Source organism: Oncorhynchus gorbuscha, linkage group LG24 (assembly GCF_021184085.1).
Source record: "Oncorhynchus gorbuscha isolate QuinsamMale2020 ecotype Even-year linkage group LG24, OgorEven_v1.0, whole genome shotgun sequence".
NCBI classification, from domain to species: domain Eukaryota; kingdom Metazoa; phylum Chordata; class Actinopteri; order Salmoniformes; family Salmonidae; genus Oncorhynchus; species Oncorhynchus gorbuscha.
The window spans coordinates 40,552,592-40,568,261 of NC_060196.1; the positions used below are offsets into that span (position 1 = coordinate 40,552,592).

Consider the following 15,670-nt stretch of genomic DNA (forward strand, 5'->3'; position numbering starts at 1 on the left):
TAGGCGAGTGCGTGTGTGTTTATTTGTGTGTGTGTGCACACGACACTTAGCCCTGCTTACTTATTTTAATTACTTGACCTTAAAACCTCTTAAATGTAACATCCCCATATTTGGGGACCTTATTTGATTTTTTACATTTCAATTCAGTCTGGTATGAGAACGGTAGCCCCTATCTACAGAAGCAGGGTGTGGACGGAAAGCTGAGTATCTGATCTGTGCCTTCTTTGGTGTGACTTACTACCATATACGGGCATACAAATGTATACGGTCAGGCCGAGCCGATGACCTCATTTCAAGATGGCTGCTACTTACATTCTGATTAGCGTTGTGAAGCATAAACAAAATGAACACAAAATACATCTATACACACCAAAAGCTGGGACTCCACAGATCATGAGGATGTCGTATTTGTCTGCCTGTGACCTACCGTTATTGACCACCAGCCCGAGAGTCAACATTTTTATTACACAACGTTACACAACGTTTTCACCAAACAGCAAACATCTTACAAGGTAAGCTTCAATTTGGTCTGTGTTTGAGCTATAGCTACATGGAGAATATTAAATTCATCCTTAGGTTGGTAAGAACAAATCTAGCCTATTGTCAATGTTATCTGATGAATGACTTAATGGCAACATTGAATGGACACCAAGTCACTATATCTTTGCACACTTGTCCCCCGACACCACAATGTTTGAGAGGTTGGTGTTGTAGAAATGTAGCTTTTCTAGTGAACAATAACTTTTAGGCACATCAAGTGTGCAAAAACAGTGCAATTACTACATTTGGACACTATGGAGAGGTTGAAAGGACACTTGAATGTACCCTGGATACCCCATAACACCACCACAATGTTTGAGTGAGGTTGATATGGTAGAAATTGTGTGGTTCACATATTTACATCAATCACATTTTTTTCCTGATATTGTTCACATATTGTGGAAGCCAAATGATGCGTTTCCAACTCTAGGCATCAATAATTCACTTCTAGCTTGTCAATGAAATACTATTTTAAAAAATTATTTTAAAAACGGTTATTTTGTGTGTGCTTGATCTTGTGTATTCTGAACTATGTAACTCATATCTATCTTCTGATCATTTCCTCATAATCTCCCAGATGTGCTCTTTCCAAATATACCAAGTTTTGACATGTAACCACACATGAATAGCAGTTACTTTTGGGTACGTATATTTCGGCGGAAATCTACATTTTGCCATTACATCTGTTTTAATGAACCTATTGTGTTGTGTATCTCGGTGAGCATCTTTGAATTAAAACACTGCTCATGATGCTGACCCAGCCATCTGGCTGCTGGTTGATGAGTAGATGATTATTACTTCATTAACATTCAAAATGACGAGTCCTGCATTTTGCAATAAGTTCAAGAGGAAGAAACATTTCCTTTCGGTTCTACTGGATCGCCTTCTGTTTTCCACTTCTTTCAATTTCAGTCAGAATCTTTTATCAACTGCATTTATATTTAGGAGTATTTCTTTAACATTGTACAACACACAAACATTCTATGTTATTTTCACAATTTGTACATTATAAAGTGACTTCAGAAAGTATTCACACCCCTTGACTTTTTCCTCATTTTATTGTGTTAGTGGGATTAAAGTGGATTTGTCTTCTTTTTTTTTGTCAACGCAAAATACTCTAATATCAAAGTGGAAGAAAATGGTTTTATTTAAAAATGTTATTAATGGAAAATAAAACGGTAATATATCTCGATTAGATAAGTATTCAACCCCCTGTGTCAATACATTAGATTACGTTAGAATCACCTTTGGTAGCAATTACAGTCTTTCTGGGTAAACACCCTAAGAGCTTTGCATACCTAGATTGCACAATATTTGCCCATTATTCTTGCCACCAATATGCTTGAGAATATGAGGAGTAGTACTCAGTGATATGTTGAATTTTCCGTACTTGCAGCATTTCTTTAGTGCCTTATTGCAAAAAGGATGCATGATTTGGAATATGTGTATTATTTACAGGTTTCCTTCTTTTCACTCTGTCATTTAGGTTAGTATTGTGGAGTAACTACAATGTTGGTGATCCATCCTCAGTTTTCTCCTATGACAATAGTTAAACTCTAACAGTTTATTTTACTCCACCCTTCTCACCTTCTCCCCAATTTTGTGATATCTAATTGGTAGTTACGATCCTGTCTCATCTCTGAAACTCTCCAACGGGCTCGGGAGAGGTGAAGGTCAAGTAATGCGTCCTCCCAAACATGACCCATCAAGACGTGCTGCTGCTTAACACCTGCTCACGGGAAGTCACCCGCACTAATGTGTCGGAGGAAACACTATCCAACTGACTACTGAAGTCAGCTTGAAGGCACCCGGCCCTCCACAAGGAGTTGCTAGAGCACGATGTGACTAGGAAAGCCTCCCTGGCCAAACCCTCCCCTAACCCGGGCGACTCTGGGCCAATTGTGTGCCGCCCTATGGGACTCCCGGTCACTGCCAGCTGTGACACATCCTGAGATCGAACCCCAGGCTGTAGTGACCGCTACGCTACTTGGGAGCCAACTCTGTAACTCAATTTAGTCACCATTGGCCTTATGGAAATCCCTGAGCATTTTCCTTGCTCTCCGGTAACTGAGTTAGGAAGGACACCTGTATCTTTGTAGTGACTGGGTGTATTGATATAACATCCAAAGTGTTTTTACCCATCTACCAGTAGGTGCCCTTCTTTGCAAGTAATTGGAAAATCTCCCTGGTCTTTGTGGTTGAATCTGTGCTTGAAATTCACTGCTTGACTGAAGGACCTTACATATGTATGGGGTACAAAGACCTTACATATGTATGGGGTACAAAGATGGGGTAGTCGTTTAAAAATTATGTTAACACTTTTCTTGCACTTTTGTGACTTGTTAAGCACATGTTTACTCCTGAACTTATTTAGGCTTGCCATAACAAAAGGGTTGAATACTTATTGACAATACATTTTAGCTTTACATTTTTTAGTATTGTGTGTAGATCAGTGGTACAAAATCTAAATGTCATCCATTTTAAATTCAGACTAACACAACAACATGAGGAAAAAGTCAAGGGATGTGAATACTTTCTGAAGACAATGACAACAGGTGCTGTATGACAATAGTTATCTATGGTGTCCCTCAAGGATCAGTTTTAGGCCCACTACTCCTTCATTGTATATGCTACCACTTGTTTTCCAGTTCTTCCTCACTGAGCTTATATACATTATCAGTGGCGCAGGCCAGTCCTTGGCTACCTGGTCTGAGAGTTAGGTGATGCAGTAGCCCCACCATCCTCTTCACGTACTGTGTCCATCGTACGTGGTCACTCAACCTCTATCAGCACTGAACACTGCCCTTATAGACCTCGCCACAGCAAGGTCCTTGATGTTATCAAACCAATTTGTCTCCGCTTTAATCATTGGGAAAATGTAGACGCTCGCTCGTCCCCCCCTTCTCCATCTCTCCCTCCTCAACTCTCCTCTGGAAGGAGACAGAATCCAATCACTCAAAAGTGCAGTTATTGATTGATGTAATCTTATTGGGCATGAGGTAGGCGATTGATTGGTTTTGTCTGCTACACATGTTGCTTTTGGCGGGCGACTAATATCCCCTTTCATCTGCTGTTTAATCTCTGACAGGAGTTCTTAGTGGCCCTCCTCTCTGCCACATCCTCCCCTGTACCCTCTCTCTCTCTTTTCCTTTCCCCATTCCCCTCTCTCCGTCTCCCTCTCAGTGGGATGACAAGCAGGTGGCTTAGCCGTGGTTTGATCTGCTCTCATCACAGGTCTCGCAACTTCACGTTACATTTCCCCTCTTCAAAGGGTCTGGAGTGTGTGGCCTCTATAGGGGTCCTCATAGACTTGTTCCCTTGTTCCTCCTCCCCCACAGGCAATCACAGCCGATGCCTCACATACAAACACACACGACTCAATGAAATCAATGGGCATTTTAGAGATTAGACAGATAAGAAACAAAGTAAGAAAAAGGATTCACAGGGTTTAAAGTTAAAAGGATGTGTTTAAACCAGAAGGCAGTACATGGGCTAGCGTGAAGATGTAACTTAGATCAATGTTCATTTCATTTAATCATCAGTTTTTTTACCATAGGTACATTGGGAGGGAGTCAGATCCGATTGATTCCCGAGGTACTTAAGCCAAGTGAGTTGTAATTGGATATTAAAAGGAATCAGAGCAATTAGAGTTGTTTAATCAAAATGAGATCAGCATGAAACTGAAGGCAACTTTTCATCTGTACTTTAAGCATCTGCAAACCCTAACTCAATTGAGGTAAGACCATTGGATTAGACAACAAGGTTGGCGCTGGGATCCAAAATGTAAGTATTTAATCTACAGTATACGTAAATGTACACACATACATGGTCATAAGAAGATTTGAGAAAAAAAGAATCCACTTACAGTAGAGTGATACTAGTGGTTGTGGTACAGCTGCTGGACAACCAAAGTGCAACATAACATGTGCTGTAGTGTAAATCAGATAGATGAAAAACACTTCAATGAGTCAAGTCACGAAAATAGACATTTTCTACATGTTTGTTAGTGGTGAATAATGTTGTTGACTTGTTTGGGGATTCATCCTCATGCAATACTTTGATTAGCCTCTTTGTAGATGAACTAAATGGAAAACAACGCAGCGCCGGTTGGCCTTGAATAACACACTCCAAGATGATCATCATCAACAACAACATTGTCATCATCACAACCATCACTATTGTCAAACACATTGACAAAGTCATCCTTTGGTTAAAATAATGTCAGACAGGCAACAAATAACCCCATGAACACATCAAATCCGGGCCGGGGATCCTTTGATATGTGATTTCTTTACAACGTCTTTGTTGCACCACATTGCAAAGAGAAAGAGTCGTCCATTTATGGAACAGTCACAACTCTCTCTTCTTCCCGGGCCAGCACAGGCCTTGCGGTGTGGTGCCTTGGGAGTGTCCGAAACAACGACATTTAATTTATCACAAGAGGGCAGTGCAATTACATGGAGGGTGTTCACGTGACGGGAGATCAATACGCCACAAAGCACTCAGCCATTGACTCCCGCATCCCGCCCCGTGACAAAGTAGTTCTGTGAATTTTCTCTATAGAAATGGTGGGAGCGGATTATGGGAATTCTCCTATAGCCTCCCACTTTTTGATTTAGTGTCGGGCGGTAGAACGGTACTGAGATATTATTAAAGAGGCATTGTTTTACAAGGTGGGCAAGAGGAGGTAATGAATGGGGAGAAACAGAGAAAGAAAGAGAGAAAGAGAGACCATTGCAAGGCATTTACAAGCTCATTAGAACAACTCACTCACTACAAGGAGACAGGATACTGTAGCATAGTACTAGAACATAGGACACCGTAGCATAGTACTAGCACATAGGACACCGTAGCATAGTACTAGCACATAGGACACCGTAGCATAGTATTAGAACATAGGACACCGTAGCATAGTACTAGCACATAGGACACCGTAGCATAGTACTAGCACATAGGACACCGTAGCATAGTACTAGAACATAGGACACTGTAGCATAGTACTAGAACATAGGACACCGTAGCATAGTACTAGAACATAGGACACCGTAGCATAGTACTAGAACATAGGACACCGTAGCATAGTACTAGAACATAGGACACCGTAGCATAGTACTAGAACATAGGACACCGTAGCATAGTACTAGAACATAGGACACCGTAGCATAGTACTAGAACATAGGACACCGTAGCATAGTACTAGAACATAGGACACCGTAGCATAGTACTAGAACATAGGACACCGTAGCATAGTACTAGAACATAGGACACCGTAGCATAGTACTAGAACATAGGACACCGTAGCATAGTACTAGAACATAGGACACCGTAGCATAGTACTAGAACATAGGACACCGTAGCATAGTACTAGAACATAGGACGCCGTAGCATAGTACTAGCACATAGGACACCGTAGCATAGTACTAGCACATAGGACACCGTAGCATAGTACTAGCACATAGGACACCGTAGCATAGCTGCCTACAACCTGGTTCAATTTAGGGCTGTCCCTGACAAAATAAAATAGTGGACGACCAAGAGTCGTCGGTTCTTTCAACCAATTGATGTTTAACCAAAATATTATACTGTGTATTTTTCCACATACAAATCAAATCAAATCAAATCAAATCAAATTTTATTTGTCACATACACATGGTTAGCAGATGTTAATGCGAGTGTAGCGAAATGCTTGTGCTTCTAGTTCCGACAATGCAGTGATAACCAACAAGTAATCTAACTAACAATTCCAAAAAAAACTACTGTCTTATACACAGTGTAAGGGGATAAGGAACATGTACATAAGGATATATGAATGAGTGATGGTACAGAGCAGCATACAGTAGATGGTATCGAGTACAGTATATACATATGAGATGAGTGTGTAGACAAAGTAAACAAAGTGGCATAGTTAAAGTGGCTAGTGATACATGTGTTACATAAGGATGCAGTCGATGTTGTAGAGTACAGTATATACATATGCATATGAGATGAATAATGTAGGGTAAGTAACATTATATAAGGTAGCATTGTTTAAAGTGGCTAGTGATATATTTACATCATTTCCATCAATTCCCATTATTAAAATGGCTGGAGTTGGGTCAGTGTCAATGACAGTGTGTTGGCAGCAGCCACTCAATGTTAGTGGTGGCTATTTAACAGTCTGATGGCCTTGAGATAGAAGCTGTTTTTCAGTCTCTCGGTCCCAGCTTTGATGCACCTGTACTGACCTCGCCTTCTGGATGATAGCGGGGTGAACAGGCAGTGGTTCGGTGGTTGATGTCCTTGATGATCTTTATGGCCTTCCTGTAACAACGGGTGGTGTAGGTGTCCTGGAGGGCAGGTAGTTTGCCCCCGGTGATGCGTTGTGCAGTCCTCACTACCCTCTGGAGTGCCTTACGGTTGAGGGCGGAGCAGTTGCCGTACCAGGCGGTGATACAGCCCGCCAGGATGCTCTCGATTGTGCATCTGTAGAAGTTTGTGAGTGCTTTTGGTGACAAGCCGAATTTTTTCAGCCTCCTGAGGTTGAATAGGCGCTGCTGCGCCTTCTTCACGACGCTGTCAGTGTGAGTGGACCAATTCAGTTTGTCTGTGATGTGTATGCCGAGGAACTTAAAACTAGCTACCCTCTCCACTACTGTTCCATCGATGTGGATAGGGGGTGTTCCCTCTGCTGTTTCCTGAAGTCCACAATCATCTCCTTAGTTTTGTTGACGTTGAGTGTGAGGTTATTTTCCTGACACCACACTCCAAGGGCCCTCACCTCCTCCCTGTAGGCCGTCTCGTCGTTGTTGGTAATCAAGCCTACCACTGTTGTGTCGTCCGCAAACTTGATGATTGAGTTGGAGGCGTGCGTGGCCACGCAGTCGTGGGTGAACAGGGAGTACAGGAGAGGGCTCAGAACGCACCTTGTGGGGCCCCCGTGTTGAGGATCAGCGGGGAGGAGATGTTGTTGCCTACCCTCACCACCTGGGGCGGCCCGTCAGGAAGTCCAGTACCCAGTTGCACAGGGCGGGGTCGAGACCCAGGGTCTCGAGCTTGATGACGAGCTTGGAGGGTACTATGGTGTTGAATGCCGAGCTGTAGTCGATGAACAGCATTCTCACATAGGTATTCCTCTTGTCCAGGTGGGTTAGGGCAGTGTGCAGTGTGGTTGAGATTGCATCGTCTGTGGACCTATTTGGGCGGTAAGCAAATTGGAGTGGGTCTAGGGTGTCAGGTAGGGTGGAGGTGATATGGTCCTTGACTAGTCTCTCAAAGCACTTCATGATGACAGAAGTGAGTGCTACAGGGCGGTAGTCGTTTAGCTCAGTTACCTTAGCTTTCTTGGGAACAGGAACAATGGTGGCCCTCTTGAAGCATGTGGGAACAGCAGACTGGTATAGGGATTGATTGAATATGTCCGTAAACACACCGGCCAGCTGGTCTGCGCATGCTCGGAGGGCGCGGCTGGGGATGCCGTCTGGGCCTGCAGCCTTGCGAGGGTTAACACGTTTAAATGTCTTACTCACCTCGGCTGCAGTGAAGGAGAGACTGCATGTTTCCGTTGCAGGCCGTGTCAGTGGCACTGTATTGTCCTCAAAGCGGGCAAAAAGTTATTTAGTCTGCCTGGGAGCAAGACATCCTGGTCCGTGACTGGGCTGGATTTCATCTTGTAGTCCGTGATTGACTGTAGACCCTGCCACATGCCTCTCGTGTCTGAGCCATTGAATTGAGATTCCACTTTGTCTCTGTACTGACGCTTAGCTTGTTTGATAGCCTTACGGAGGGAATAGCTGCACTGTTTGTATTCAGTCATGTTGCCAGACACCTTGCCCTGATTAAAAGCAGTGGTTCGCGCTTTCAGTTTCACGCGAATGCTGCCATCAATCCACGGTTTCTGGTTAGGGAATGTTTTTATCGTTGCTATGGGAACGACATCTTCGACGCACGTTCTAATGAACTCGCACACCGAATCAGCGTATTCGTCAATATTCCCATCTGACGCAATACGAAACATGTCCCAGTCCACGTGATGGAAGCAGTCTTGGAGTGTAGAGTCAGCTTGTTCTGACCAGCGTTGGACAGACCTCAGCGTGGGAGCCTCTTGTTTTAATTTCTGTCTGTAGGCAGGGATCAGCAAAATGGAGTCGTGGTCAGCTTTTCCGAAAGGGGGCGGGGCAGGGCCTTATATGCGTCGCGGAAGTTAGAGTAACAATGATCCAAGGTTTTACCACCCCTGGTTGCGCAATCGATATGCTGATAAAATTTAGGGAGTCTTGTTTTCAGATTGGCTTTGTTAAAATCCCCAGCTACAATGAATGCAGCCTCCGGATAAATGTTTTCCAGTTTGCAAAGAGTTAAATAAAGTTCGTTCAGAGCCATCGATGTGTCTGCTTGGGGGGATATATACGGCTGTGATTATAATCGAAGAGAATTCTCTTGGAAGATAATGCGGTCTACATTTGATTGTGAGGAATTCTAAATCAGGTGAACAGAAGGATTTGAGTTCCTGTATGTTTTCTTCATCACACCATGTCCCGTTAGTCATGAGGCATACGCCCCCTCCACTCTTCTTACCAGAGAGATGTTTGTTTCTGTCGGCGCGATGCGTGGAGAAACCCGTTGGCTGTACCGCCCTGGATAGCGTTTTCCTAGTAAGCCATGTCTCCGTAAAGCAGAGAACGTTGCAGTCTCTGATGTCCCTCTGGAATGCCACCCTTGCTCGGATTTCATCAACCTTGTTGTCGAGAGACTGGACATTGGCAAGAAGAATACTGGGAAGTGGTGCGCGATGTGCCCTTTTTCGGAGTCTGACCAGAACACCGCCGCGTTTCCCTCTTTTTCGGAGTCGTTTCCTTGGGTCGCTGCATGCGATCCATTCCGTTGTCCTGTTTGTAAGGCAGAACACAGGATCCGCGTCGCGGAAAACATATTCTTGGTCGTACTGATGGTGAGTTGACGCTGATCTTATATTCAGTAGTTCTTCTCGACTGTATGTAATGAAACCTAAGATGACCTGGGGTACTAATGTAAGAAATAACACGTAAAAAAACAAAAAACTGCATAGTTTCCTAGGAACGCGAAGCGAGGCGGCCATCTCAGTCCACTATACGCACTGAGCTTGTCTGATGCTTTAAGCAAACCGTTTGATAAAAAAATTAAGACACACAAATGACTAGCGGGGGTCCGACCGCAATTGATTTGATTGTGCCGCCTGGCTCAGACTTGTGTTACTATCACCCATTGTCTCGCTCTCCTCCCTGCTGTAGTGACCACCACATAACAGTGTATAGCCCTGTCCTCTCTGCTGTAGTGACCACCACATAACAGTGTATAGCCCTGTCCTCTCTGCTGTAGTGACCACCACATAACAGTGTATAGCCCTGTCCTCTCTGCTGTAGTGACCACCACATAACAGTGTGTATATCCCTGTCCTCTCTGCTGTAGTGACCACCACATAACAGTGTATAGCCCTGTCCTCTCTGCTGTAGTGACCACCACATATAGCCCTGTCCTCTCTGCTGTAGTGACCACCACATAACAGTGTATAGCCCTGTCCTCTCTGCTGTAGTGACCACCACATAACAGTGTATAGCCCTGTCCTCTCTGCTGTAGTGACCACCACATAACAGTGTATAGCCCTGTCCTCTCTGCTGTAGTGACCACCACATAACAGTGTATAGCCCTGTCCTCTCTGCTGTAGTGACCACCACATAACAGTGTATATCCCTGTCCTCTCTGCTGTAGTGACCACCACATAACAGTGTATAGCCCTGTCCTCTCTGCTGTAGTGACCACCACATAACAGTGTATAGCCCTGTCCTCTCTGCTGTAGTGACCACCACATAACAGTGTATAGCCCTGTCCTCTCTGCTGTAGTGACCACCACATAACAGTGTATAGCCCTGTCCTCTCTGCTGTAGTGACCACCACATAACAGTGTATAGCCCTGTCCTCTCTGCTGTAGCCCTGTCCCTCTGTGACCACCACATAACAGTGTATAGCCCTGTCCTCTCTGCTGTAGTGACCACCACATAACAGTGTATAGCCCTGTCCTCTCTGCTGTAGTGACCACCACATAACAGTGTATAGCCCTGTCCTCTCTGCTGTAGTGACCACCACATAACATAACAGTGTATAGCCCTGTCCTCTCTGCTGTAGTGACCACCACATAACAGTGTATAGCCCTGTCCTCTCTGCTGTAGTGACCACCACATAACAGTGTATAGCCCTGTCCTCTCTGCTGTAGTGACCACCACATAACAGTGTATAGCCCTGTCCTCTCTGCTGTAGTGACCACCACATAACAGTGTATAGCCCTGTCCTCTCTGCTGTAGTGACCACCACATAACAGTGTATAGCCCTGTCCTCTCTGCTGTAGTGACCACCACATAACAGTGTATAGCCCTGTCCTCTGCTGTAGTGACCACCACATAACAGTGTATAGCCCTGTCCTCTACCACCCCTGTATCCTCCTCTGCTGCTGCAGTGACCACCACATAACAGTGTATAGCCCTGTCCTCTCTGCTGTAGTGACCACCACATAACAGTGTATAGCCCTGTCCTCTCTGCTGTAGTGACCACCACATAACAGTGTATAGCCCTGTCCTCTCTGCTGTAGTGACCACCACATAACAGTGTATAGCCCTGTCCTCTCTGCTAGTGACCACCACATAACAGTGTATAGCCCTGTCCTCTCTGCTGCAGTGACCACCACATAACAGTGTATAGCCCTGTCCTCTCTGCTGTAGTGACCACCACATAACAGTGTATAGCCCTGTCCTCTCTGCTGTAGTGACCACCACATAACAGTGTATAGCCCTGTCCTCTCTGCTGTAGTGACCACCACATAACAGTGTATAGCCCTGTCCTCTCTGCTGTAGTGACCACCACATAACAGTGTATATCCCTGTCCTCTCTGCTGTAGTGACCACCACATAACAGTGTATAGCCCTGTCCTCTCTGCTGTAGTGACCACCACATAACAGTGTATAGCCCTGTCCTCTCTGCTGTAGTGACCACCACAATAACAGTGTGTATATCCCTGTCCTCTCTGCTGTAGTGACCACCACATAACAGTGTGTATAGCCCTGTCCTCTCTGCTGTAGTGACCACCACATAACAGTGTGTATAGCCCTGTCCTCTCTGCTGTAGTGACCACCACATAACAGTGTGTATAGCCCTGTCCTCTCTGCTGTAGTGACCACCACATAACAGTGTATAGCCCTGTCCTCTCTGCTGTAGTGACCACCACATAACAGTGTATAGCCCTGTCCTCTCTGTAGTGACCACCACATAACAGTGTATAGCCCTGTCCTCTCTGCTGTAGTGACCACCACATAACAGTGTATATATCAATAACAGTGTATCCCTGTCCTCTGCTGCAGTGACCACCACATAACAGTGTGTATAGCCCTGTCCTCTCTGCTGTAGTGACCACCACATAACAGTGTATATCCCTGTCCTCTCTGCTGTAGTGACCACCACATAACAGTGTATATCCCTGTCCTCTCTGCTGTAGTGACCACCACATAACAGTGTATAGCCCTGCTGTAGTGACCACCATAACAGTGTATCTGCTGTAGTGACCACCACATAACAGTGTATAGCCCTGTCCTCTCTGCTGTAGTGACCACCACATAACAGTGTATAGCCCTGTCCTCTCTGCTGTAGTGACCACCACATAACAGTGTATAGCCCTGTCCTCTCTGCTGTAGTGACCACCACATAACAGTGTATAGCCCTGTCCTCTCTGCTGTAGTGACCACCACATAACAGTGTATAACCCTGTCATCTCTGCTGTAGTGACCACCACATAACAGTGTGTATAGCCCTGTCCTCTCTGCTGTAGTGACCACCACATAACAGTGTATATCACTGTCCTCTCTGCTGTAGTGACCACCACATAACAGTGTATATCCCTGTCCTCTCTGCTGTAGTGACCACCACATAACAGTGTATAACCCTGTCATCTCTGCTGTAGTGACCACCACATAACAGTGTATATCCCTGTCCTCTCTGCTGTAGTGACCACCACATAACAGTGTATAACCCTGTCCTCTCTGCTGTAGTGACCACCACATAACAGTGTATAGCCCTGTCCTCTCTGCTGTAGTGACCACCACATAACAGTGTATAGCCCTGTCCAGTGTGTATCCCTGTCCTCTCTGCTGTAGTGACCACCACATAACAGTGTATAGCCCTGTCCTCTCTGCTGTAGTGACCACCACATAACAGTGTATAGCCCTGTCCTCTCTGCTGTAGTGACCACCACATAACAGTGTATAGCCCTGTCCTCTCTGCTGTAGTGACCACCACATAACAGTGTGTATATCCCTGTCCTCTCTGCTGTAGTGACCACCACATAACAGTGTATAGCCCTGTCCTCTCTGCTGTAGTGACCACCACATAACAGTGTATAGCCCTGTCCTCTCTGCTGTAGTGACCACCACATAACAGTGTATAGCCCTGTCCTCTCTGCTGTAGTGACCACCACATAACAGTGTATAGCCCTGTCCTCTCTGCTGCAGTGACCACCACATAACAGTGTGTATAGCCCTGTCCTCTCTGCTGTAGTGACCACCACATAACAGTGTATATCCCTGTCCTCTCTGCTGTAGTGACCACCACATAACAGTGTATAGCCCTGTCCTCTCTGCTGTAGTGACCACCACATAACAGTGTGTATATCCCTGTCCTCTCTGCTGCAGTGACCACCACATAACAGTGTATAGCCCTGTCCTCTCTGCTGTAGTGACCACCACATAACAGTGTATATCCCTGTCCTCTCTGCTGTAGTGACCACCACATAACAGTGTATATCCCTGTCCTCTCTGCTGTAGTGACCACCACATAACAGTGTATAGCCCTGTCCTCTCTGCTGTAGTGACCACCACATAACAGTGTGTATATCCCTGTCCTCTCTGCTGCAGTGACCACCACATAACAGTGTATAGCCCTGTCCTCTCTGCTGTAGTGACCACCACATAACAGTGTATAGCCCTGTCCTCTCTGCTGTAGTGACCACCACATAACAGTGTATAGCCCTGTCCTCTCTGCTGCAGCTGCAACATGAATACAGCCATTTTTGACTGAAAAGTTATGTTACTGAAATCCCTAATTAGTTTAGGAAAAACATTCCCTCAACCCTTGCTCTCTTTATGTGACACATGTATGCTTCGAATGCACGTGACCATTAGGGCCTGACCTATAGCATATCCTAATCACATCAATAAGTTGGTTAGAACAAACTCTGAGCACCGTAACACGTGACAAACACCGTAACAAAATGGATGCAGAGGACGTGACAAAGAATATATAAAAGAAGGAATGGACAAACGCTGCGTGAATAATAGGGCTATGCATCCCAAACAGGTGCTGTTAGATCACAATATAATTTTTCTGACCGTTTGGAACAACGTAAACAACACAAATGATATTAAAAGCGTTTTTTTTTTTGCAAAGCCTTTATTACAGCAGAGACTAAAAATAGTCACATTCATTTGTGAATGCACTTTCCGAAATGGAATGGTGTAGGCCTATTTATTGTTTAAGCGAACTAAATAAATCTTGGGCTATCAACCCCCCCCAAAACAAAAAAAAAACGAAACAAAAAAACAGTCAACTAAATGGGGTCAGCCCTAGTTAAAATACTTTGCCTGGAGCAACGTAACCAATAGAATAGTGTAACCCCCACCCAGTTGTCACTCAGACAAGCAAATGCTGAATGTAACTGTGAGACAGGTCTGGAGCTGTTCCCCAAGTTCACCAGTAGGGGGCCTCAGTGGGCTGAGCTCAGACATACAGATACAGAGCCAGGCAGAGTGTGTGTGTGTGTGTGTGTGTGTGGACTTGAGCAGTAGCACCAGGTAGAGCCTGACCCCTCTAGCCCCTGACTGACCTAACTAAGGCCCCAGCCTGCTCACTGAGGGACTCTCCATGTGCTGTCTCCCCTTGGCCTTATGTTATGTTACAGGAAGGAAAGATATTGTCTATGATACACACACCCCTTAACAGTGTACATCTGTCTGTGTGCTGGGGCAAAAACCCACACTAATTAGGATATAAGGATATAAGGCACCTCTGGGGGTTGGGTGATTCATCTTAGTGTGTCTGCACTGCAGAAGAAAAAGGGAATAAAAAGGAGAGAAGGATAAGAGGAAGAAAGTGCAATCAGGAAGTGAGCGGAGCGGACACACACACTGCGGCGGAATCAGTGGGATAAGAGAAGGGAAGGAAGAAGCTAGCTGGCTGGCTGGCTAGCAGGGGAGTAATAGACTGGAGCTGCATGGCTTCTCTACCCACACAGCAGCACAGCTCAGCCCTATCTATGCCTTTTCTCTTCTCTTTTAATGGTAGTAGAGAGAAAAAGTGAAGTCAGCAAAAACAAAATGCCACCATTAAATCATCTCAGTGGATCCTGTGTCAGGACAGTAATGGGAAACACACTCATCATCCCAAAGGTTACTGCTCTTCCAGAACCTCCCTCCTTTCTCTCCATCCTTCCCCTCTCTCCCTCCATCACCCAGTGCCCGTCTCAAATTCACTCATCCCCATGGTCGGAACACAGCTGTAGCAACCCTTCCTCACTCAATCCCTCTGCCAAGGCCTGCTCCCCTTGTGTCTCTGTGGACCCTGGGCTGAGAGAAGGCTGCAGCAATGAGGGATTGGGGCACTTACAGTTCTCTACGCTGTGCTGATTCCATCTCTCTGAGTCTCAACCTCGATGTGAGACAGCTGCCTGTCTGTCTGTCTTTCTACTGGGCCCAACACAGGGTCCTGGATTCAAATACCATTGGAAATGTTTGAAATACTTCAGTGTTTGCTTTAGCCTTCCTAGAGTGCCAGATGGGCAGGGTTTGCACCTTTGGAACTATTCTATTGGTCCAATAAGCCAGGCAAGCTAAATTAAACCCATCTCTATTGAATCCAGGTCTGGGCCCAGCATGGAGAGTGTCTCTCTGACTATTTTCTGTTGCTGCTGCCTATCCGTCTAGTGCCAGACACATTGGAGGCTTTTGTTAACCAGATTGTACACAAAAGCCTCTATTCTCCCTCTCTATCTGGCACTGTGTGTGAGGGAGAAAGAGAGAAGAGAGAGCGGTGAACTGGTGCAGGAACAGGAAAGGCCACAGAATCGGGGCTTAGCTGAAAT

General features: G+C 45.4%; 1 protein-coding gene across 4 annotated transcripts in view; it reads right to left on the reverse strand.

The window, feature by feature from the left end:
• Positions 1-15,670, reverse strand: part of LOC124012546 (PHD finger protein 14-like) — a 166,807-nt gene that overhangs the window by 50,471 nt on the left and 100,666 nt on the right. The gene's annotated exons all lie outside the window — the stretch shown is intronic.